Source organism: Stenella coeruleoalba (genome assembly GCF_951394435.1).
Source record: "Stenella coeruleoalba genome assembly, chromosome: 3".
Classification (NCBI taxonomy): domain Eukaryota; kingdom Metazoa; phylum Chordata; class Mammalia; order Artiodactyla; family Delphinidae; genus Stenella; species Stenella coeruleoalba.
In genome coordinates this window covers 101,726,902-101,749,990 of record NC_137148.1, presented here as the reverse complement: position 1 = coordinate 101,749,990, position 23,089 = coordinate 101,726,902, and the positions used below count along the sequence as shown (strand labels likewise).

Sequence of the window (23,089 nt, the reverse complement as noted above, 5' to 3'; positions counted from 1 at the left end):
TCCCAATCAAAATTCCAATAGAATGTTTCCAAACTTGGCAAAGTTACCTAGAGTAATACTTATGAGAGAATATCTACAAACAATTAAAGCAATGATAATGTTTTGGGAGAAGAGATAGAGGTGTCTCCATTACACATATTAAAACATAGTAAAGCTAACATAAATAAAAGAAGGTGTTGGACTTCATCCAGTTAAGACAGAGTGAAAGGTATCAGCCATGCTCGCACACTGTGAACAACTCTAGAACCAGACAAAATTCATGAGGTCACTGTTTCTAGGTACCCAACAACAGGCAACACAAAATTGTGACTATGGACAAAAGAAAAATAAGTGAGGTGAGCCCCTTGTTACCTTGCTTTTCTGTTTTGGATCCTTCTCTGGACCATGGAACAAGAAGTGGAACCCAAGCAAAGTAGTCTGAGATTCTGCAAAGTTAGAACATGTTTAAATTCTGGCCATGCCAGAAGAGGATGTTCTTCTTGACCACTTCAGGCATTCATAAGAGACCACAAAAGATCATACATTAGTAATAATGACCACAGTCTAGAGTAGGCATACCCATACAAGCAAATCAAAAAACAAACCCTGACAAGATCAAGAGGATATGCTAGGATTTCACTTCCTTCATGAACAAAATTCAACATTCCCCTTACATTGTATGATTATAATTTCCACCATATAATAAAAAAACAACTAGACATGAAGAAAAAGGAAAATAGGACCAAAAATCGAGAAATAACATAGTCAATAGAGGACTTTCAGTTTCCAGGCTAGCATGTAAGTAACTTACAAGTCTCTACTGCATCCTAACAAGTTAAAAACTGAACAAACTGAAAACACAACAACTCTTCTTAGATCCATCTTGGAAGTCAAGTCACGGGGCTGTCCCCAAAATTGGAGAGACAAACAGGTGGTTACAGAGAATCATAACTTACTAGAGAAACCTCCATGAGAACCAGTGCTGGGATAGGAAAAACTGAACTGTAATTGATGAATTGCCAGAGGCTCAGTGTAAACACGTCTGAGGATTAAAAACTCTAGGGTGGGGACTCCCACACTTTTTTGAGTTTTACTTCCTGTAGACCTACCAGGTTTTTACAGTAAATATCGAAGAAAAATCCTCTTGGGGTTCTGGCATGGGGAGGGAGCAAGTAGCCATTTTGAAATAATAGGCCAGAGCATGCTGTAATTTTTAACCACCCCTGCCCTCCTCAAGATAAACTATCTTACCAGAGCCTAACCCACTGGGGTTTTATCAGAGCCTAACTAACCTGGGGGAAGGAAATACTCAACTCCAGCCAGCTCTTGCTTTTCACAGGAGGGAAGGGGAATACCAGATTTCAGTACCCTCGGTCATTTGCTCCCACTTAAGGCTGGGAAAAAACTGATAGGCACTTATGACGTTCACAGCCCAAGGCTACTGGCTCACTAAAAACTTGAGATATAATCTTAGGACATGTTCCTCTACCTCCACACCTTACCACCACATTACTAAAAGCCTTCAGTTTGCACATCATGGAACAGTATTCATAATCACTTAAAATATCAATGATAGAAAAACCAATTAATTGTATTGGTATCACAGTTGTATTGGGATTGTCAGAGTGGATCAAAAAATAAGACCCAATTACATGCTGTCTACAAGAAAGCCACGTAAAAGCACATATATAGATTAAAAGTAAAGGGATGGAATGAATACATATACATATATATATATATGTGGGAGAAAGTGGGATTAGCTATATTAATTTCAGACATAGCAGATTTCATAGTAAAGAAAGTTATCAGGGATAAAGAGGGCACTACATAATGATAAAATGGTCAATTCTCCAAGAAGATATAATGCTTAACGTGTATGTGTCTAGCAATTGAGTGTCAAAATACAAGAGGCAAAAACTGACAGACCTGCAAGGAGAAATAAATTAGTTCACTATGACAGTTGGGGACTTCAACACCACTCTATCAGAAATGGATATAGTAGGCAGAAAATCACTAAGGACATAGTTGAACTTAAGAGGATGATCAATCAACTGGATATAACTGACATCTGTACAGGTACTCCTTCCCAAATCAGCATAATACACCTTTTTCTCAAGCTCACATGGAATGTTCACCAAGAGAGACCACATTGTGGGCCATAAAACACATCGTAACAACTTTAAAAAACAGAAATTATACTATCTCTGTTCTCAGAGCACAATGGAATTAAACTATAAATCAATAATAGAAAGATAGCAGGAAAATCTCCAAATACTTGGAGATTAAACAACACACCTCTAAATAACACAATGGGTTGAAGATGAAATCTCAAATTTGAAAACACTAAACATGAAAATAAAAATAAAATTTATCAAAATTTGTGGAATTCAGTGAAAGTAGTGCTTAGCGGAAATTTTATAGCATTGAGTGCATATATTTGAAAAGAAGAAAGATCTAAAATCAATAGTCTAAGCTCTCATCTTAGGCAACTAGCCAAAGAACAGCAAATTAAATTCAAAGTAAGCAGAAGAAATAAAATCTGTTTCTTTGAAAAGATCAATGAAATTGATAAGCCTTCACCTAGGTTAACCAAGAAGAAAGATGACACAAATTCTAATATCAGAAATGAAAGATGGGACATCACTACAGATCTCAATGACATAAAAAAGACAATAAAGGAATACTGTGAACAACTCTATGCCCACAAATTTGATAACCTAGATGAAATGGACTTATTCCTTGAAAGATATGACCTTCCCAAATGGACACAAGAATACATAGATAATATGAATAGGCCTATATCTGTTAAAGATATTGAATAGATAATTAATAACCTTCCAAAAGGTTACTATTTCCAAAAGAGAAAGTATGAGGCCTAGATGAATTCTACCAAATATTTAAGGAATAAATTATATCAATTCTCTACAATCTCTTTCAGAAGATTGGCAGAAAGAATACTTCCTAACTTATTCTATGAGGCCAAAATTATCCTAATACCAGACCAGACAAAGACATTTAAAAAAAAGAAAACTACAGACCAGTATTTCTCATGAACATACATGTAAAAATCCTCAAAAAAAAATTACCAAATTGAATCCAACAATGTGCAAAAAGAATTACATACCACAACCAAGTGAGTTTTATCCCATATATGCAAGCCTGGTTCAAAATCAACAGATGCAGAAAAAGCACTTCAAAAATCCAATACCTATTCATTATAAAAACCCTCAGCAAGCTAGGAATAGGAGAGGACTTCCTCAACTTGATCAAGAGCATCTACGAAAAACCTACAGCTAATATCATACTTTATGTTAAGAAACTAGAAGTTCCTACTTATATCAGGACCAAGGCAAGGATATCCATCTTATTACTTGACTTCAACATTGTACTAGAAGTCCTATCTAATGAAATAAGACAAGAGAAGGAAATAATAGGCATATATATATATATATATATATATATATATATATATATAAAGAAGAAAGAAATAAAACTGTTTCTATTTACAGATGACATAATCATAAATGCAGAAAATCTCAAATAATTGACCAAAAAACAAAACAACAACAAAAAACCCTTTTGGAGCTAATAAGCGATTATAGTAAAGTTTTGGGATAAAAAGTTAATATACAAAAGTCATTCATTTTCCTATACAAGCAATGAGCAAGTAAAATTAAAAATTAAAAATGCAATACTGTTTATATTAGCACCACCCAAAATGAAATCTTTAGGTATAAATCTAACAATATATGTACAAAATCTATATGAAGAAAACTATAAAACCCTAATGAGAGAAATCAAAGAACTGAATAAATGGAGAGATATTCCATTTTATGAAATTGAATATCATGGATTCCAAGGATAGGAAGATTCAAAATTGTCAAGATGTCAGTTCTTCATAACATGATCTATAGATTCAGTGCAATCTAAATCAAAATTCTTTCAAGTCATTTTGTGGATATCAACAAATTATTTCCAATGTTTACATAGAGAGGCAAAAGAGCCGCAATATCCAACACTTACTATAAAGTTACAGTATTCAAGACAATGTAGTACTGGCAAAAGAAGAGACAAATAGACCAATGGAACAGAATAGAGAGCCCAGAAATAGACCCAAGGAGCAAAGGCACTATAATGGAGCAAAGATAGTCTTCTCAACAAATGATGCTGGACCAACTGGACATACAGGTGCCAAAAAAAAAAAAATCAATGTAGACACAGACCTTACACATACCACAAAAATGAACTGAAAATGGATCAGAGACCTAAATGTAAAAAGCAAAAGTACAAAATTTCTAGAAGAAAACATGGGAGAAAATCTAGATGACCTTGGGTATGGCTATGACATTTTATATACAACACCAAAAACATGATCCATGAAAGAGACAGTTAATAAGCTTTGCAAAAGACAATGTCAAGGAAATTCCATGGTGGGCCAGTGGAGAGGACTCTGCACTCTCTGCAAGGGCCCGGGTTCAATTCCTGATCAGGGAACTAAAATCTGTGCAGCACAGCAAAAAAAAAAAAAAAAAAAAAGACAATGTCAAGAGAATGAGAAAAGAAACCACGTACTAGAGGAAAGTATTTGTAAAGGACACAACTGATACAGGGCTGTCATCCAAAATATACAAAAAAAATCCTCAAAACTCAACACTAAGAAAAAAAAGTTTTAAATTCATCAAAACCTTAACAGACATCTGAAGATATACAGATGGCCAATAAGCATATGAAATGATGTTCCACATCATATGCCATGAGGGAAATGGATATTAAAATGAGATATCACTTCCTGCCTATTAGAATGGCCAAAATCCAGAACACTGATACCACCAAATGCTGGCAAGTATGTGGAAAAACAGAACTTTCATTCATTGCCGGTATAAATGCAAAATGGTACAGATACTTTGGAAGGCAGTTTGGTGGTTTCTTACAAAGTTAAACATACTCTTACCACATGATCCAGCAACTGTGCTCCTTGATACTTATGCAAATGAGATAAAAACTTATGTCCATACCAAAGCCTGCCCATGAATGTTTATAGCAGCTTTATTTATAATTTCCTAAACTTGGAAGCAATCAAGATGCTCTTCAGTAGGTGAATGGATAAATAAACTGTGGTACACCCAGACAATGGAATATTATTCATCTCTAAAAAGAAATGAACTATCAAGCCATGAAAACACATGGAAGAATCTTAAATGAATATTACTAAGTAAAAAAGCCAATTTGAAAGGCTACATACAGCAGAATTCCAACTATGTGACATTCTGAAAAAGGCAAAACTGTGGGGACAGTAAAATGTTCAGTGGTTGCTGGGGGAAAGAGCACAGAGGGTTTTTAAGGCAGTGAAACTATTCTGCATAATACTATAATGGTGGATGCACGTCATTATACATTTATCCAAACCCAAAGAATGTATGACACCAGAAACTAACCCTGATGTAAACTATGAACTTTGGGTGATAGTGATGTGCCAATGTAGGTTTATCAGCTGCAACAAATGTCCTACTTTTATGTGAAATATTCATAGTTGGAGAGGCTGTTAATGTGTGCGGCATGGGTTTCATGGAAAATCTCTATACTTTCTGCTCACTTTTTCTGTTTCTAAAACCTCTGTAAAAAATGAATTCTATATTAAAGGAGGGAAAAGTCAATAGAAACAGACGCCAAGAAGGCCTAGAGGTTGGAACTAGTAGAAAGGGGCTTAACAGCTATTATTGTCAAAGAGTTAAAAGTAAAAGATAGACATATTAAGTGAACAGATGGGAAATATTAGCAGAAAATGGAAACTATAAAAAAAGAAATAAATGGATGTGAAATTAACTAAATGGGTTTAACCGAAGATTAGAGACCACATATTGAAGAGTCAATAAACTTTGACTCTGAGAAAATTATGATTGGGAATATGCAAAGTGTGATGGAAAACATCAACCTTCAAATTTAAGAATCTCATCAAGCTACAAAAAGAATAAAAAACAAAATGAGACATAGGCACATCATATTTTTTTATCTTTTAAGATAAAGTATTAAAATCCAAAAAGATAAGACACATTACTTGCAATATAATACACAAATGAATGCTATTTGTCATCAAAACAGAGGTCAGAAGACAGTGTAGTAACACTGAAGTGCTGAAAAAAAGAAAATTTGTCAACTCAGAAATGTACATATAGCAAAAATAACCTTCAAAAATAAAGGTAAAACAAAGACAACTGTAAAATGAAAGCTGAGGGAGTTTCTCACCAGTAGACCTAAACTATAAGAAAAGTTAAAGGAACCTCTTCAGGCTGAAGAGAAATGATGCCAGGTTGATATTCAGATCCACAGGAAGGAATGAAGAGCACTGGAAATGGTAACTATATAGGAAAATATAAAAGATACTCTCTTTTTTCCTCTTTGAATTGTATTAAAGGCACCTGTTTGAAACAAATAATAATATTGTACTGTAAGAGGTCATAATAGATTTAGAATTAAAATATATGTCATCGTTTGCACAATGGATGGGTGTAAACACCATTATGCAACTGTAAGAGTCTTACTTTTTTAAGTAAAAGAGTATAATTGTAAGTAGATTATAATAATTATGCATATGTTAATCCTGAAAGCAACCAATAAAAACTTAGAAGTATGGCTAAAAAGTTAATAGAGGAAATGAAATAATACAACAGAAAAGCAGAGACAGAAGAATTTAAAAAAAGAAAATACAGATGTAACAAATAACCAAATAGCAAGATGACAGATTTAAAATCAAATATATCAAGATGTGGTACATATATACAATGGAATATTACTCAACCATAAAAAAGAAGGAAATAATGCCATCTGCAACAACATGGATGGACCTACAGATTATCATACCAAGTGAAGTAAGTCAAAGACAAATATCATATGGTATCACTTATGTGTGGAATCTAAAAAAAATGATACAAGTGAACTTATTTACAAAACAGAAACAGACTCACACACTTCAAAAACAAATTTATGGTTACCAAAGAGAAAAGGTGAGGTAGGGATAAATTAGGAATTTGAGATTAATATATACACACTACTATGTATAAAATAATCAACAAGGACCTACTATATAGCACAGGGAACTCTACTCATTATTCTGTAATAACCTATATGGGAAAAGAATCTGAAAAAGAATGGATATATGTATATGTATAACTGAATCACTTTTCTGTATACCTGAAACACAACACTGTAAATCAACTATAATATAAAATTAAAACTAAACTGAAAAAAATCAAACAATAATTACATTAAATGTAACTGAACTAAACATTCTATTTAAATACAGAGGTTATCAAAATGGATAAAAAGTCAACAAGACCCCCTATATTCTATTCATAAGAAATATTCTTTAAATATAAAGACAGTTATTAAATAAAATTATGAAAAACATATTCCATGCAAATAGGAAACATAAGAAAGCTAGTGTGACTAGATTTTAGCATTGATTAAGTAGACTTCAAAACAAAGAGTATTATTAGAGATAAAGAAGAGTATTTCACATATTAATATGTAATAATCAATATTTCACCGATATAGGAATATCAATATATCAAGAAAACATAATAAATCCAAACACATATGCACCTAATAACAGAGATTCAAACTACATGAAGCAAAGAATGAAAGAACTAAAAAGAAACACAAAAATTTCACAACTATAGCTGGAGATTTAAAACCACTCTATCAAGTAATGATGAGAAAAATAATCAGAAAGTGTGTAGAAGATATAAAAGATATGAACAACACTATCAGCTAATTTAACTTAATTGACATTGATATAACACGACACCCAACAACATCTTTTCAAGTGCACATGATAGATTCACTAGGTTAAACCACATGCTGGGCATAAAAAGTCCAATAAACATCATTTGAAATCTTGTAGCATATGATCAACAATGTGGAAGTATATTAGAAAATAACAGTAGCAATATGATTTCTAGAAAAGTCCCAAATATTTGGAAATTAAGATACATATTTCTAAATAACCAATGGGTCAATGAAGAAATCACAAGAAAAATTAGAATATATTTTGAAGTGAATAATGAAAATATTATATATCAATTTGTGGGATGCAGCTGAAATAGAGCTTTGAATAAAATTTATAGTTTTAAAAAGAGGAAAAATTTAAAATAATGACCTACCTTAAGAAAGAAAAAGAATAGCAAATTAAAGCTAATGTAAGCAGAAGAACAAAAATAAAGTGAAGAGCAGAAATCAATGAAATAAACAGAAAATTAACAAAGCCAAAATTGGTTCTTTGAAATGACTAATAAAATGATAGTCCTCTAGAAAGACTGATTAAAAAAAACAAAAACACATAATACCAATGTTTAGATGATAAAGATACCTCATAAGATCCAGCATATATTAAAAGGAAAAAATTATAGTAAGTGCTAATTTATGCATTGGACTAGTTCCTTGTAAAAGCAACTTACCAAAACTAACCCAGAAGGAATTGAAAATATGAGTATTTCTATATCTATTAAATTTGTATCTTCCCACAAAGAAAATTCACTAAGATGGTTTCACTGGTGAGTTCTATCAAACATTTTAAATAAGAAATAATACCAATAATACACACAATCTTTCAAAAAATCACGGCAAGAATATGCCAGTACTAGTTTGATACCAAAATCAGAGGCATTTGATTTTGTAAGGAAAGGAAACTACAGACCAAACTACCTCACGAACAAAAGACAAAAATCTTTAATATTAGCAAATTCAATTCAGCACCATATAAAAAGGATAATAAACCATGAGCTAGTAAAGTTTATCCCAGGAATGCAATTTGCCGGGGTTTGTTTTTGTTTTTGTCTGTTTTTTGGGGGGAGGAATAAAGAGGTGATATTACCATAGTAAAAATCTGAAAGGTTAAATAAGCCCAGTGACAGACACAGTATGTGAAAATGGGCAGTCTTAGACTGTTGGTGGGAATATAAATTGGTAAATCTTTTCTAGGAAATAGTTTTGCAAAATATATCCAACAACAAAATAGTGATCAGTAATGAACCACTTACTATATGATGCATCAGACACTGGGCACTACATTACCTGCTCTGCATCCATGTCATTTCATTCTCACAACAAACTTAAAATACTGGTTTATTATCCTCCCTATTTTAAAAATGACAAAACTGAGATGGAGAATTAAGGATTTTACTAAATAAATACAGATTAAGTGAAAGAACTGATATTCAAACCCAGGCAGAGTGATTCCAGAGCCTATGATCTTCATTAATTATATATTTATAACCTACCTCAACATTTGAATGCATGCAGTCTTCAACCCAGTGACAGAAATTCTAAAAAAAAAAAAAAAGAGAGAGATGTTAAAACATAACTGAAAAAGGGATGAGGTATGCACAAAGATATTGATTTAAACATTATATATAATAGTGAAATTTTGAAAACAACTTATATGTCCATCAGCCTAGAATTGGTTACATAAATTTGGTTGATATATACATTGTAATATTACACAGCTTTTTTTTCTTTTTCTTTTTAATTTATTTATTTTTGGCTACGTTGGGTCTTCGTTGCTGAGTGTGGGCTTTCTCTAGTTGTGGCGAGCGGGGGCTACTCTTTGTTGCGGTGTGCAGTCTTCTCATTGCAGTGGCTTCTCTTGTTGCGGAGCATGGGCTTTAAGCCCCCGGGCTTCAGTAGTTGTGGCTCGCAGGCTCTAGAGCGCAGGCTCAGTAGTTGAGGTGCATGGGCTTAGTTGCTCCGCGGCCTGTCGGATCTTCTGGGACCACGGCTCGAACCCGTGTCCCCTGCATTGGCAGGCGGATTCTTAACCACTGCACCACCAGGGAAGCCCCTACACAGCTTTTTAAATGATGGTATAGATATTTACTGAAAAATATATCCATAACATATTATTTCTTAAAAAAACAAGTTAGAAAGTTTATTATGATCTCATTTATATGAAATTTCAGACCAATAGTATAAGGTGTATATATGCATGGTGAGATAATTGCAAACATAGTCACCAAAATTTCATTAGCATAAATATAGGAGATTAACTCTCTTTGACATTTTTGAATTGTTTTAAATTTTTACAACATATTTTTAATGAAAGCCTGTAAGCATGAAACTTGGAAAAGTTCATAGCACAGCTTGTGTTGCCAATTTTTAAAAATTTCTCTAACCTTCAGATTCTTCATTTATAAAATAGAGATAGTAACACGTAACACATACTCCTCTTTTGAGGAATAAATTACATATCTATATAAAGTGCTAATACAGTGTTTCGTAAATAGTAAACCAATTTGCCTGGAAAAGCTTTTCACACATCCTAGTCAAATTTCCAAATAAAACTTGAACAGCTAGCTACGTTTATAAAAACTTCCAGCATCCTAGAATCAGACACAAAGGTCAAGTAAAGGAGATACTGGCTCAGCTATTTCTTGCCCAGTAGGAGTAAGATCTCCACATGCAGATCAAAATATACAAAAGGAAGGGTACATTACACCTGCTCTGAAACAGTAGGGTGGGCTGCTGCCACTGAGGAACAACTCTGACAAGTATTTGGTTCACCTGTTCCCATAGGTCTATTATAGCTGAGCAATCAGCGTTCCTGTATACTGTAAGTCACCTAAAATACCCACATCACAAGTATGCAAAATAATGAAACTTCCAGAGTATGCAAATTTAGCAATTTTAACAAGCACCAGCAGATCCTATTCTTCAGTAACCTGATGCAGTGTGAGAAGACAACACAACCATAAAAGAGAGACATTCAGGCAGTGCCTAAATGGATTAGGAGCAGTGGCAGAGCTACACTGGTCTCTCTCTTTAGTCAAAAACTCTCATTAAAATAAATGAGCCTGCTCATTTGCGAAGGAAAAAGAAAAGGTTTGGGGCATCGAGCTGGAAGAGCAGTTCAAATCCTGCTCATCAAAAGGAACAGAAATCCTTATCCTCCAACATCCACAGTTGCAGATCAGATTCAACCCATCTCTCCTTAACGTTCTTATTAAATGTATTCTGTCCCTCTGTGTTCAAGCTCATCTTTTCCATTCTGAAACATGATTTTCCTTTTCATGTATGAAATAATTAAATTTGTCTACCTTTGACTAACGCCAAACTGAGCTGAAAGCAGAGAATAAAGATTTTGGTGATTGTGGTCAACGAGTACATTTAAAATTCTCATACGCTGAACGTTCCGGCTGTCTGTTGCTCTTCCTTTATTTCCAATTCCAAAGCTCCCGGTACTGCTTTTATGATCTGGTGCACCGCCGAGCACCACCTAAGATCTGCTTGCAATGTAAGAACATGTGGAGAAATTATGTGTTTTTGTCACACCCTATTAAATGGTATTCAAAACACAATGCCCCAGAAACTAAATTGATTGTAGGTTTTATAACCCTTTTCAGGGTAATGGAAACAATTCAGGACCATGAAAGAAAGCATAGCTAGTGCAGCTGTGGGAATCTCAGACTGCTCAGCTCAGCAGTCCTGTCTTGGCTTTGGTAGTTAAAGTTCAGTTGGATTCCATTCTTCTGGATCTTTGACAGATCATTCCGCATTAAAAGCTACAAAGTTTTCCACATTTCTGATAAAATAAGTATTTCTTTTGACTGATTCTGAATTGTGTTTGACTCTGGAAAATGTCCACAGGTATAAAGACAGTTGCAAACCACTATGATATTATTACATGTGTAACGTTTTTCTGCTCTTTTTATGTTCCCAGCTCCAGAGTTATGGTCAAAGCTCAAAAAACAAGAATTATCGAGTTAAAGGAAACACTACTTTTACATTCCTCTAGGTCTCACACCGGTGTAACTCTTTCAGCTGTGGATATAAGGAACTACTTAAGCTGCAAGCCCATGATTCAGAGGCAATGGAATCACAGGGCTGGTTTAATGTTTTAAAAACAAAAAGAAGCTTGTTCTCTCTCTGGGTGACCAGTAACCCCCAACTCCTGAGCAGCCTGGCAAGGCAATGCCTTGATCCCGTCACCTATCATAAATGATCACTCACTCAGTCATTACCTGCACTGTATGCTGCTCCATCAGAAAAACATCTGTGAACATTATTTGACAAATTGATTGCTAAATGAGCCATTAGCTGAAGGGGCTTTCAGATTGCCTCTAGGAAGCCAAGTGAGGCTGCAGAAGAAAAATGCTTACAGATGCAAAGCAGTAATTACAAAGGGAGAAAGAACCCTTGTTATCAGTGCTCCTGGGAGGGTGAGGGGACCAGTGTGGGAAAGGGGGTGGAGAGGTGGCCATAAACCACATCCTGCAAGAAAATCCACCTTGTCTAAAGGAAGCTGTTTATTAGAAGCAGTAGTAAAACTGCTTAATTCCTCCCAGTGCCTCAAGGGAGAAATCTAAGCCTTTGTGAACTGAAGGAGAGAGAAATGTAGCCAGTGGTGTGCTTGTCAAGAAGAGAGAGCTAGGAAAACAACGTTAGTCATTTTACCAGCCCTGCTTGCCAAGAGCTGACAGGTGTGCAGTTTCCTATTGTTCTGACAGGCAGCCAGATACCACAGTTTAGTATTCATCCTCTCCTCCCGTGTTCAGGAGAAAACAGCTGTCTCCCTGGCTCAGGATACAAGGAGTGGAGAGAGAGTCTGGAGAGACAGAGGGAGATGGCTTCTTCTCCATTAGCATAAGGGGCAAGGCTTTGTTTGATTCAACACTGAAAACACATGGTCTTCCTGAGAAATGCATTCCATATGAGTAGTTTCCTCACAGTGGCTCCAAAAATAGCCTATGCACAATATATTGAAACTTAAAAGTAAATAAACGCAGAAAGATGCCTCGGTTAAATTATGTCAGACCAATAAGAAGTCATCACACACAACAGCCCTTAAGGAAATGCCTTTTATAAATTCTGCGGGTTTCATATTGCTGACAGATGTTTGTGATTTAAAAAATATATAATAATCCTTGACAAAAGAAAGCAAGTTATTCTGATCCAAAATGATGTGTTTTCCTGTCTGGCATGGAATGGAGGCTATTTCAGTGCCAAATTCCCTCGAGAAGAGAAGGAAAAGCCCACAGGACTTAAGGAGTGCCAGATGCAGTAGCTGGGAGACTTTCAGACTGCAGTACTAAGTTTCCTTTCGGGGTGAGGTATTAAAGGCTCATGGTAACTGGATGATGCCGTGTCACTTGGTACACTCCCGTGACAGTCATAAGAACCAGACATCTGTGCTGAATCCAGGGCTCTCTGGATTGAAAAGTTGGTGAATACCAATAAAATCCATGCCGCTGATATTTACAAGGGAGAAAATGCGTCCATAACAACAATACATGAAACTTGAGAAATGCTGGCTCTCTCCCAAAGCCCAGGTATTTTTCTAATAAAATAAGCCATGAACTTCAAACAACTCTAAACTCATGACATTAGGATACAATCACAGACATAACCCCTTAGGCTTACACTGTAACACACTAACCCAATCCTGTAATAATAGCATAAGCCAGAGGGGTTGAATTACCCACCAAACCAAGCCAATTTCAAGTTAAGAGCAGAGGGTCTTCCATCCGAGAGCCTACCTTAGGAGCAACAAAGTTTAATCCACTTACTTCCTTTACCAAACCGAGACATTACAATTCACATGCCTGATAAATGTATTCTTATGATTTCACCTACTTTTTTCCGTGTTCCGTGAGAGAGCGGAGGCTGGTCCTTCCACCGTTCACACAGAAAGGGCTCAATTGGCTCTTTCTAGCATTGTTTTCCAAGTCAATAAAGCACCAGGTGAGATGAGGAGAAAGGAGAAGGGATGAAGGATGAGGGGCAGCACAAGCAAATCTTTTCCTGTTGTTGAAATAACTTTCTAGGCCCAAGATGGAGCGGCTTCTGCCCGGGGTGCCGCGTCAGCAAACACTTCTCTGTGCTTGTAAACGCTTCCCGCGACCGGAAACGCAGTGTATGCCTTCAGCCAATCCCCAAACGCCAAGCCAACTCTGGGCGTTCTCACCTCAAACAAGGTTGACTACGTGGTCCCAGCCAATCAGATATTTTCTGTCTCTTCCTTATTTTACATTCCTTATCCTGTAAAAGTTTTCTCCTTTCCTCTCCATTTTGCAGGTCTCTGAAAAAAGATTGTCCACTTCATGAAGTGTTAAATAAAAATTTTTGTATCACCTAAATTGTCTTCCTTAACTTTTTTTTTTTTTTTTAACCACGGTAGAATGTTAAGTTATTCTATGTCTGCCTTGAATCTTCGGGGGCATTCTTTGTTTTCCTGATGTAAAGGGAAAGAAAATCTTTCTACATAATGTTTTCTCAGATGGAATTATTAGATTAGTTAAGAGAATGTAAATTATGAAAAGAAATAAATTGGGATAACTGCTAAATAAGCCATTGAATTTTATGTAATACTCTTTCAAATGGAAGCATTTACATGCTTTAAAACATTATCAGACATTTCTGCTCTGGGCCAACGTGGAATAACAGGGACCAGATACCCTCTGTTACAATTAAATACAAAATGGAGATTGGACTTGAAAATTCCCGGAGCAGACAAAACCATTTAATCCATGTAAGCAAAACTAAACCTATCTTATTGCATGAACATAAGTGAAACTTAGGTTATTTTTATAAATGTCTCTGACAATCATAAAATAAATTTAAGTCATCTTCCTAAAAATGATTCGAGGTAATCACTTTTAACTTATCCCCTGCTGTTTGGAAACCCTCGTCGTAATAACCAATCATTGGAAAGGGTAAACAGCTTCCTCATTTTCACTTTATAAACCATCCTGTTACTTCAAGCCCCTGAGCTTCATATCAGTCTTTGATTTGAAGGCTCCCAATTTACGAACTTTTCTTATATGGACAATACATTCTTACTAAATACTATTTATTGATTTGGTGGGTTTAATTTTGCTATTCCTGTATTTTTACAGTTTTTGGCATCAGAAGGAGGACCTGAAGGAAACTCCCAACGATTCTGAGGCCAGTCAGCAACCAGGTGTCAGTACCCAAAGAGCCCATTGACTCACTGCTTTCTCACAGACCCTGGAGTTGGAGGCTGTCTTAGATCTGAGCTCCACTGTCTTTGTGGGGTTTTTTTTGGGGGGGGGGCGTGAAGGGGGGTTGTATTGCATTTTTATTTATTTATTTATTTTAACATCTTTGTTGGAGTATAATTGCTTTACAATGGTGTGTTAATTTCTGCTGTATAACAAAATGAGTCAGCTATAGGTTATACATATATCCCCATTTCCCCTCCCTTTTGAGTCTCCCTCCCATCCTCCCTATCCCACCTCTCTAGGCAGTCACAAAACACCGAGCTGATCTCCCTCACAAAACACCGAGCTGATCTCCCTGTGCTACGCAGCTGCTTCCCACTAGCTATCTATTTTACATTTCATAATGTATATATGTCAGTGCCACTCTCTCACTTCATCCCAGCTTACCCTTCCCCCTCCCCGTATTCTCAAGTCCATTCTCTACGTCAGCGTCTTTATTGTATCTTGCCCTACATTCTTCAAAACCATTTTTTTATACACTCCATATATATGTGTTAGCATATGGTATTTGTTTTTCTCTTTCCGACTTATTTCACTCTGTATGACAGACTCTAGGTCCATCCACCTTCACTACAAATAACTCAATTTCATTTCTTTTTATGGCTAAGTAATAGTCCATTTTATACATGTGCCACATCTTCTTTATCCATTCATCTGTCGTTGGACACTTAGGTTGCTTCCCTGTCCTGGCTATTGTAAATAGAGCTACAATGATCATTGTGGTACATGTCTCTTTTTGAATTATGGTTTTCTCAAGGGTATATGCCAAGTAGTGGGAGAGCTGGGTTGTATGGTAGTTCTATTTTTAGTTTTTTAAGGAACCTCCATACTGTTCTCCATAGTGGCTGTATCAATTTACATTCCCACCAAGAGTGCAAGAGGGTTCCCTTTTCTCCACACCCTCTCCAGCATTTATTGTTTGTAGATTTTTTGATGATAGCCATTCTGACTGGTGTGAGGTGATATCTCATTGTAGTTTTTCTTTTTTCTTTTTTTTGCGGTACGTGGGCCTCTCACTGTTGTGGCCTCTCCCATTGTGGAGCACAGGCTACGGACGCGCAGGCTCAGTAGCCATGGCGCACAGGCCCAGCTGCTCCGTGGCATGTGGGATCTTCCTGGACCGGGGCACGAACCCATGTCCCCTGCATCGGCAGGTGGACTCTCAACCACTGCGCCACCAGGGAAGCCCTCTCATGGTAGTTTTGATTTGCATTTATCTAATGATTAGTGATATTAACCATCCTTAAATGTATTTGTTGGCAATGGTTTATCTTCTTTGGAGAAATGTCTATTTAGATCTTCTGCCCATTTTTGGATTGGGTTGTTTGTCTTCTTGATATTGAGCTGCATGAGCTGTTTGTATATCTTGAAGATTAATCCTTTGTCAGTTGCTTAGTTTGCAAATATTTTCTCCCATTCTGAGGATTGTCTTTTCATCTTGTTTATGGTTTCCTTTGCTGTGCAAAAGCTTTTAAGTTTCATTAGGTCCCACTTGTTTATTTTTATTTCCATTTCTCTAGGAGGTGGCTCAAAAAGGATCTTGCTGTGATTTATATCATAGAGTGTTCTGCCTATGTTTTCCTCTAAGAGATTCATAGTGTCTGGCCTTGCATTTAGGTCTTTAATCCATTTTGAGTTTATGTTTGTGTATGGTGTTAGGGAGTGTTCTAATTTCATTCTTTTACATGTAGCTGTCCAGTTTTCCCAGCACCACTTACTGAAGAGGCTGTCTTTTCTCCATTGAATATTCTTGCCTCTTTTATGAAAGATAAAGTTACCATACGTGCGTGGGTTTATCTCTAGGCTTTCTATCCTGTTCCATTGATCTATATTTCTGTTTTTGTGCCAGTACCATACTGTCGTGATTATTGTAGCTTTGTAGTATAGTCTAAAGCCTGGGGCCTGATTCCTCCAGCTCTGTTTTTTTCCTCAAGCTTGCTTTGGCTATTGGGGGTCTTTTGTGTTTCCATACAAATTGTGAAATTTTATGTTCTAGTTCTGTGAAAAATGACATTGGTAGTTTGATAGGGATTGCACTGAATGTGTAGATTGCTTTGGGTAGTAGAGTCATTTTCACAATGTTGATTCTGCCAATCCAAGAATATGGTGTATCTCTCCATCTGTTTGTATCATCTTTAATTTCTTTCATCAGGGTCTTATAGTTTTCTGCATACAGGTCTTTTGTCTCCTTAGGTAGGTTTATTCCTAGGTATTTTATTCTTTTTGTTGCAATGGTAATGGGAGTGTTTCCTTAATTTCTCTTTCAGAGTTTTCATCCTTAGCATATAGGAATGCAAGAGATTTCTGTGCATTAATTTTGTATCCTGCTACTTTACCAAATTCATTGATTACCTCTAGTAGTTTTCTGGTAGCATCTTTAGGATTCTCTGTGTATTATACCATGTTATCTGCAAACAGTGACAACTTTACTTCTTCTTTTCCAATCTGGATTCCTTTTATTTCTTTCTCTTCTCTGATTGCTGTGGCTAAAACTTCCAAAACTATGTTGAATAATAGTGGTAATAGTGGGCAACCTTGTCTTGTTCCTGATCTTAGTGGAAATGGTTTCAGTTTTTCACCTTTGACAATGATGTTGGCTGTGGGTTTGTCATACATGGCCTTTATTATGTTGAGGTGAGTTCCCTCTATGCCTACTTTCTGGAGAGTTTTTTTTAAATGGGTGTTGAATTTTGTCAAGAGCTTTTTCTGCATCTATTGAGATGATCATATGGTTTTCTTCCTTCAATTTGTTAATATGGTGTATCACATTGATTGATTTCTGTATATTGAAGAATCCTTGCATTCCTGGGATAAACCCCATTTGATCATGGTGTATCATCCTCTTAATGTGTTGCTGGATTATGTGTGCTAGTATTTTGTTGAGGATTTTTGCATCTATGTTCATCAGTGATATTGGCCTGTAATTTTCTTTTTTTATGACATCTTTGTCTGGTTTTGGCATCAGGGTGATGGTGGCTTCATAGAATGAGTTTGGGAGTGTTCCTCCCTCTGCTATATTTTGGAAGAGTTTGAGAATGACAGGTGTTAGCTCTTCTCTAAATGTTTGATAGAATTCGCCTGTGAAGCCATCTGGTCCTGGGTTTTTGTTTGTTGGAAGATTTTTAATCACAGTCTCAATTTCAGTGCTTGTGATTGGTCTGTTTATACTTTCAATTTCTTTCTGGTTCAGTCTTGGAAGGTTGTGCTTTTCTAAGAATTTGTCCATTTCTTCCAGGGTTTCCTTTTTTTTTTTTTTTTTTTTTTTGCGGTACACGGGCCTCTCCCTGTTGCGGCCTCTCCCGTTGCAGAGCACAGTCTCCAGATGCGCAGGCTCAGCGGCCATGGCTCATGGGCCCAGCCGCTCCACAGCATGTGGGATCTTCCCGGACCAGGGCACGAACTCGTGTCCCCTGCATCGGCAGGCAGACTCTCAACCACTGCGCCACCAGGGAAACCCAGGGTTTCCATTTTATTGGCATACAGTTGCCTGTAGTAATCTCTCATGAACCTTTGTATTTCTGCAGTGTCAGTTGTTACTTCTCCTTTTTCATTTCTAATTCTGTTGATTTGAGTCTTCTCGCTTTTTTATTGATGAGTCTGGCTAATGGTTTATCAATCTTGTTTATCTTCTCAAAGAACCAGCTTTTAGTTTTATTGATTTGCTATTATTTCCTTCATTTCTTTTTCATTTATTTCTGATCTGATCTTTATGATTTCTTTCCTTCTGCTAACTCTGGCAGTTTTTTGTTCTTCTTTCTCTAATTGCTTTAGGTGTATGGTTAGGTTGTTTATTTGAGATTTTTCTTGTTTCTTCAGGTATGATTGTACTGCTATAAACTGCGCTCTTAGAACTGCTGTTGCTGCATCCCCATAGGTTTTGGGTCATCATGTTTTCATTGTCATTTGTTTCTATGTATTTTTTGATTTCCTCTTGGATGTCTTCAGTGATCTCTTGGTTATTTAGTAGTGTATTGTTTAGCCTCCATATGTTTGTATTTTTTACAGTTTTTTTTCCTGTAATTGATATCTAGTCTTATAGAATTGTGTTTGGAAAAGATACTTGATAAGGTTTCAACTTTCTTAAATTTACCAAGGCTTGATTTGTGACCCAAGATATGACCTATTCTGGAGAATGTTCCAGGAGCACTTGAGAAGAAAGTGTATTCTGTTGTTTTTGGATGGAATGTCCTAAAATATCAATTAAGTCCATCTTGTTTAATGTGTCATTTAAAGCTTGTGTTTCCTTATTTATTTTCATTTTGGATGATCTGTCCATTGGTGAAAGTGGGGTGTTAAAGTCCCCTACTATGATTGTGCTACTGTTGACTTCCCCTTTTATGGCTGTTAGCATTTTCCTTATGTATTGAGGTGCTCCTATGTTGGGTGCATAAATACTTAAATTGTTATGTCTTCTTCTTGGATTGATCCCTTGATCATTATGTAGTGTCCTTCTTTGTCTCTTGTAATTGTCTTTCTTTTAAAGTCTATTTTATCTGATAGGAGAATTGCTACTCCGGCGTTCTTTTGATTTCCATTTGCATGGAATATCTTTTTCCATCCTCTCACTTTCCATCTGAAGGTGTCCCTAAGTCTGAAGTGGGTCTCTTGTAGACAGCATATATATGGGTCTTGTTTCTGTATCCATTCAACCAGTCTATGTCTTTTGGTTGGAGGATTTAATCCATTTACATTTAAGGTAATTATCGATATGTATGTTCCTATTACCATTGTCTTAATTGTTTTGGGTTTGTTTTTGTAGGTCTTTTCCTTCTCTTGTGTTTCCTGCCTAGAGAAGTTCCTTTAGCATTTCTTGTAACAGTGGTTTGGTGGTGCTGAATTCTGTTAGCTTTTGCTTGTCTGTAAAGTTTGTAATTTCTCCATCAAATATGAATGAGATCCTTGCTGGGTAGAGTAATCTTGGTTGTACGTTTTTCTCTTTCATCACTTTAAATATGTCCTGCCACTCCCTTCTGGCTTGCAGAGTTTCTGCCAAAAAATCAGCTGTTAACCTTATGGGGATTCCCTTGTATATTATTTGTTGCTTTTCCCTTGCTGCTTTTAATATTTTTCCTTTGTATTTAATTTTTGATAGTTTGATTAATATGTGTCTTGGTGTGTTTCTCTTTGGATTGGACTCCCTGTGCCTCCTGGACTTGATTGACTATTTTGTTTCCATATTAGACAAGCTTTCAACTATAACCTCTTCAAATATTTTCTCAGTCCCTTTCTTTTTCTCTTCTTCTTCTGGGACCCCTATAATTCGAATGTTGGTGCACTTAATGTTGTCCCAGAGGTCTCTGAGACTGTCTTCAATTCTTTTCATTCTTTTTTCTTTTTCTGCTCTGCGGCAGTTATTTACAGTATTTTACCTTCCGGGTCACTTATCCGATCTTCTGCTTCAGTTATTCTGCTATTGATTCCTTCTAGAGAATTTTTAATTTCATTTATTGTGTTGTTCATCATTGTTTGTTTGCTCTTTAGTTCTTCTAGGTCCTTGTTAAACGTTTCTTTTACTTTCTCCATTCTATTTCCAAGATTTTGGATCATCTTTACTATCATTACTCTGAATTCTTTTTCAGGTAGACAGCCTATTTCCTCTTCATTTGTTTGGTCTGGTGGGTTTTTACCTTGCTCCTTCATCTGCTGCATATTTCCCTGTCTTATTTTGCTTAACTTACTGTGTTTGTGATCTCCTCTTCACCGGCTGCAGGTTTGTAGTTCCCACTGCTTTTGGTGTCTGCCCCCAGTGGGTAAGGTTGGTTCAGTGGCTTGTGTAGTCTTCCTGGTGGAGGGTTCTGTTGCCTGTGTTCTGGTGGATTAGGTTGGATCTTGTCTTTTTGGTGGGTAGGACCACGTCCAGTGTTGTGTTTTCGTGTGTCTGTGACCTTATTATGATTTTAGGCAGCCTCTCTGCTAATGCGTGGGGTTTTGTTCCTGTCTTGCTAGTTGTTTGGCATGGGGTATCCAGCACTGTAGCTTCCTGGTTGTTGAGTGGAGCTGTGTCTTAGTGTTGAGACAGAGATCTCTGGAAGATCTCTCACTGACTAATATTATGAGGAGCTGGGGGCTCTCTGGTGGACCAGTGTCCTGAACTTGGCTCTCCCACCTCAGAGACTCAGTCCTGACACCTGGCTGGAGCACCAAGACACTGTCAGCCACATGGCTCAGAAGAAAAGGGTGAAAAGAAAAAAAATGAAAGCAAGAAAAAAATAATAAAATAACGTTATTAAAATAAAAAAATATTATTAAAATAAAATAATTAAACAGTAACTTAAAAAAAAAGAGAGGGAGCAACCAACCAATAAAGAAATCAACCAATATAACAAGAACTAAAAACTATACTAAAAAAAGAAAGACAGACAGAACCTTAGGACAAATGATAAAAACAAACCTATACAGACAAAATCACACAAAGAAGCATACACATACACACTCACAAAAAGGAAAAAGAAAAAAAAAATATATATATATAAAGGAAGAGAGTATCCAAATCAATAAACAAATCTACCAGTGATAATAAGCTCTAAATACTAAACTAAGATAAACGTAAAACTAGAAACAAATTAGACAGAGAAAGCAAACCCCTAGTCTACAGTTGCTCCCAAAGTCCACCACCTCAATTTTGGGATGATTCGTTGTCTATTCATATATTCCACAGATGCAGGGTACATCAAGGTGATTGTGGAGATTTAATCCGCTGCTCCTGAGGCTCACGGAGAAATTTCCCTTTCTCTTCTTTGTTCACACAGCTCTTGGGGTTCAGCTTTGGACTTGGCCCCATCTTTGCATGTAGGTCACCCTCTGGCATCTGTTCTTCACCCAGACAGGAGGGGGTTAAAGGAGAGGCTGATTCGGGGGCTCTGGTTCACTCATGCCAGTGGGGAGGAAGGGGTACAGAATGTGGGGTGAGCCTGAGGTGGCAGAGGCCAGCATGATGTTGCAATAGTCTGAGGCGTGCCGTGTGTTCTCCCAGGGAAGTTGTCCCTGGGTCCCGGGACCCTGGCAGTGGCAGGCTGCACAGACCCCCCAGGTGGGGAGGTGTGGACTGTGACCTGTGCTTGCACACAAGATTCTTGGTGGCTGCAGCAGGAGGGTTAGCGTTTCATGCCCGTCTCTGGTGTCTACACTGATAGCCATGGCTCGCGACCGTCTCTGTAGCTCGTTTATGCAGTGCTCTGAATCCCCTCTCCTCGCACACCCCAAAACAATGGTCTATTGACTCTTAGGCAGGTCCAGGCTTTTTCCCAGACTCCCTCCCAGCTAGCTGTGGCACACTAGCCCCCTTCAGGCTGTGTTCACACAGCCAACCCCAGTCCTCCCCCTGGGATCCTACCTCTGAAGCTGAAGCCTCAACTCCCAGCCTCCACCCGCCATGGCAGGTGATCAGACAAGTCTCTCGGGCTGGTGAGTGCTGGTTGGCACAGATCCTCTGTGTGGGAATCTCTCCGCCTAGCCCTCTGCACACCTGTGGCTGCGCTCTCCTCTGTGGCTCTGAAGCTTCCCCCCCTCCCGCCCATCCCCCATCTCCACCAGTGAAGGGGCTTCCTAGTGTGTGAAAACCTTTTCTCCTTCACAGCTCCCTCCCAGAGGTGCAGGTCCCATCCCTATTCTTTTGTCTCTGTTTTTCCTTTTTTCTTTTGCCCTACCCAGGTACATGGGGAGTTTCTTGCCTTTTGGGAAGTCTGAGGTCTTCTGCCAGCATTCAGTAGGTGTTCTGTAGGAGTTGTTCCACATGTAGATGTATTTTTGATGTATTTGTGGGTAGGGAGTGATCTCCATATCTTACTCCTCCACCATCTTGAAGGTCCTCTCTGTCTCTGTGTTTTGAGCTCTCTGACTTTATTGTAAATTCCCACATTTTGTTTGGTGATACTTCTTGGTAAGTCATCCTATTCTGTTGAAAAGAGGAGAAAACATGTGATGTTGGGAACAGCTGTTGGAAAACTGGGCCCCTCATAGTTAAGACGTGTTAGGGAATTCTAAAGGCAAAATGGGTTCCACCTGGTCAAAAACTCTTTCTCCACCTCCCTCAAAAACTCCTGCTTCCTATAGGTATAGCCACTAAGGACCAAGATATTGTGTTTTCTTGGAAAATGGGT

At 37.2% G+C, this 23,089-nt stretch overlaps 1 long non-coding RNA gene across 1 annotated transcript in view; it reads right to left on the bottom strand.

The window, feature by feature from the left end:
* The window catches only part of LOC307184212, a 98,211-nt gene extending 84,070 nt beyond the window's left edge, over positions 1-14,141 (bottom strand). The window contains exons 1-2 of the long non-coding RNA XR_013827683.1: positions 13,603-14,141; positions 9,255-9,299 (exon numbers count right to left, since the gene is read on the bottom strand). This is a non-coding gene — a long non-coding RNA (uncharacterized lncRNA). The remainder of the gene's footprint in view (positions 1-9,254; positions 9,300-13,602) is intronic.
* Positions 14,142-23,089: the final 8,948 nt, after the last annotated feature.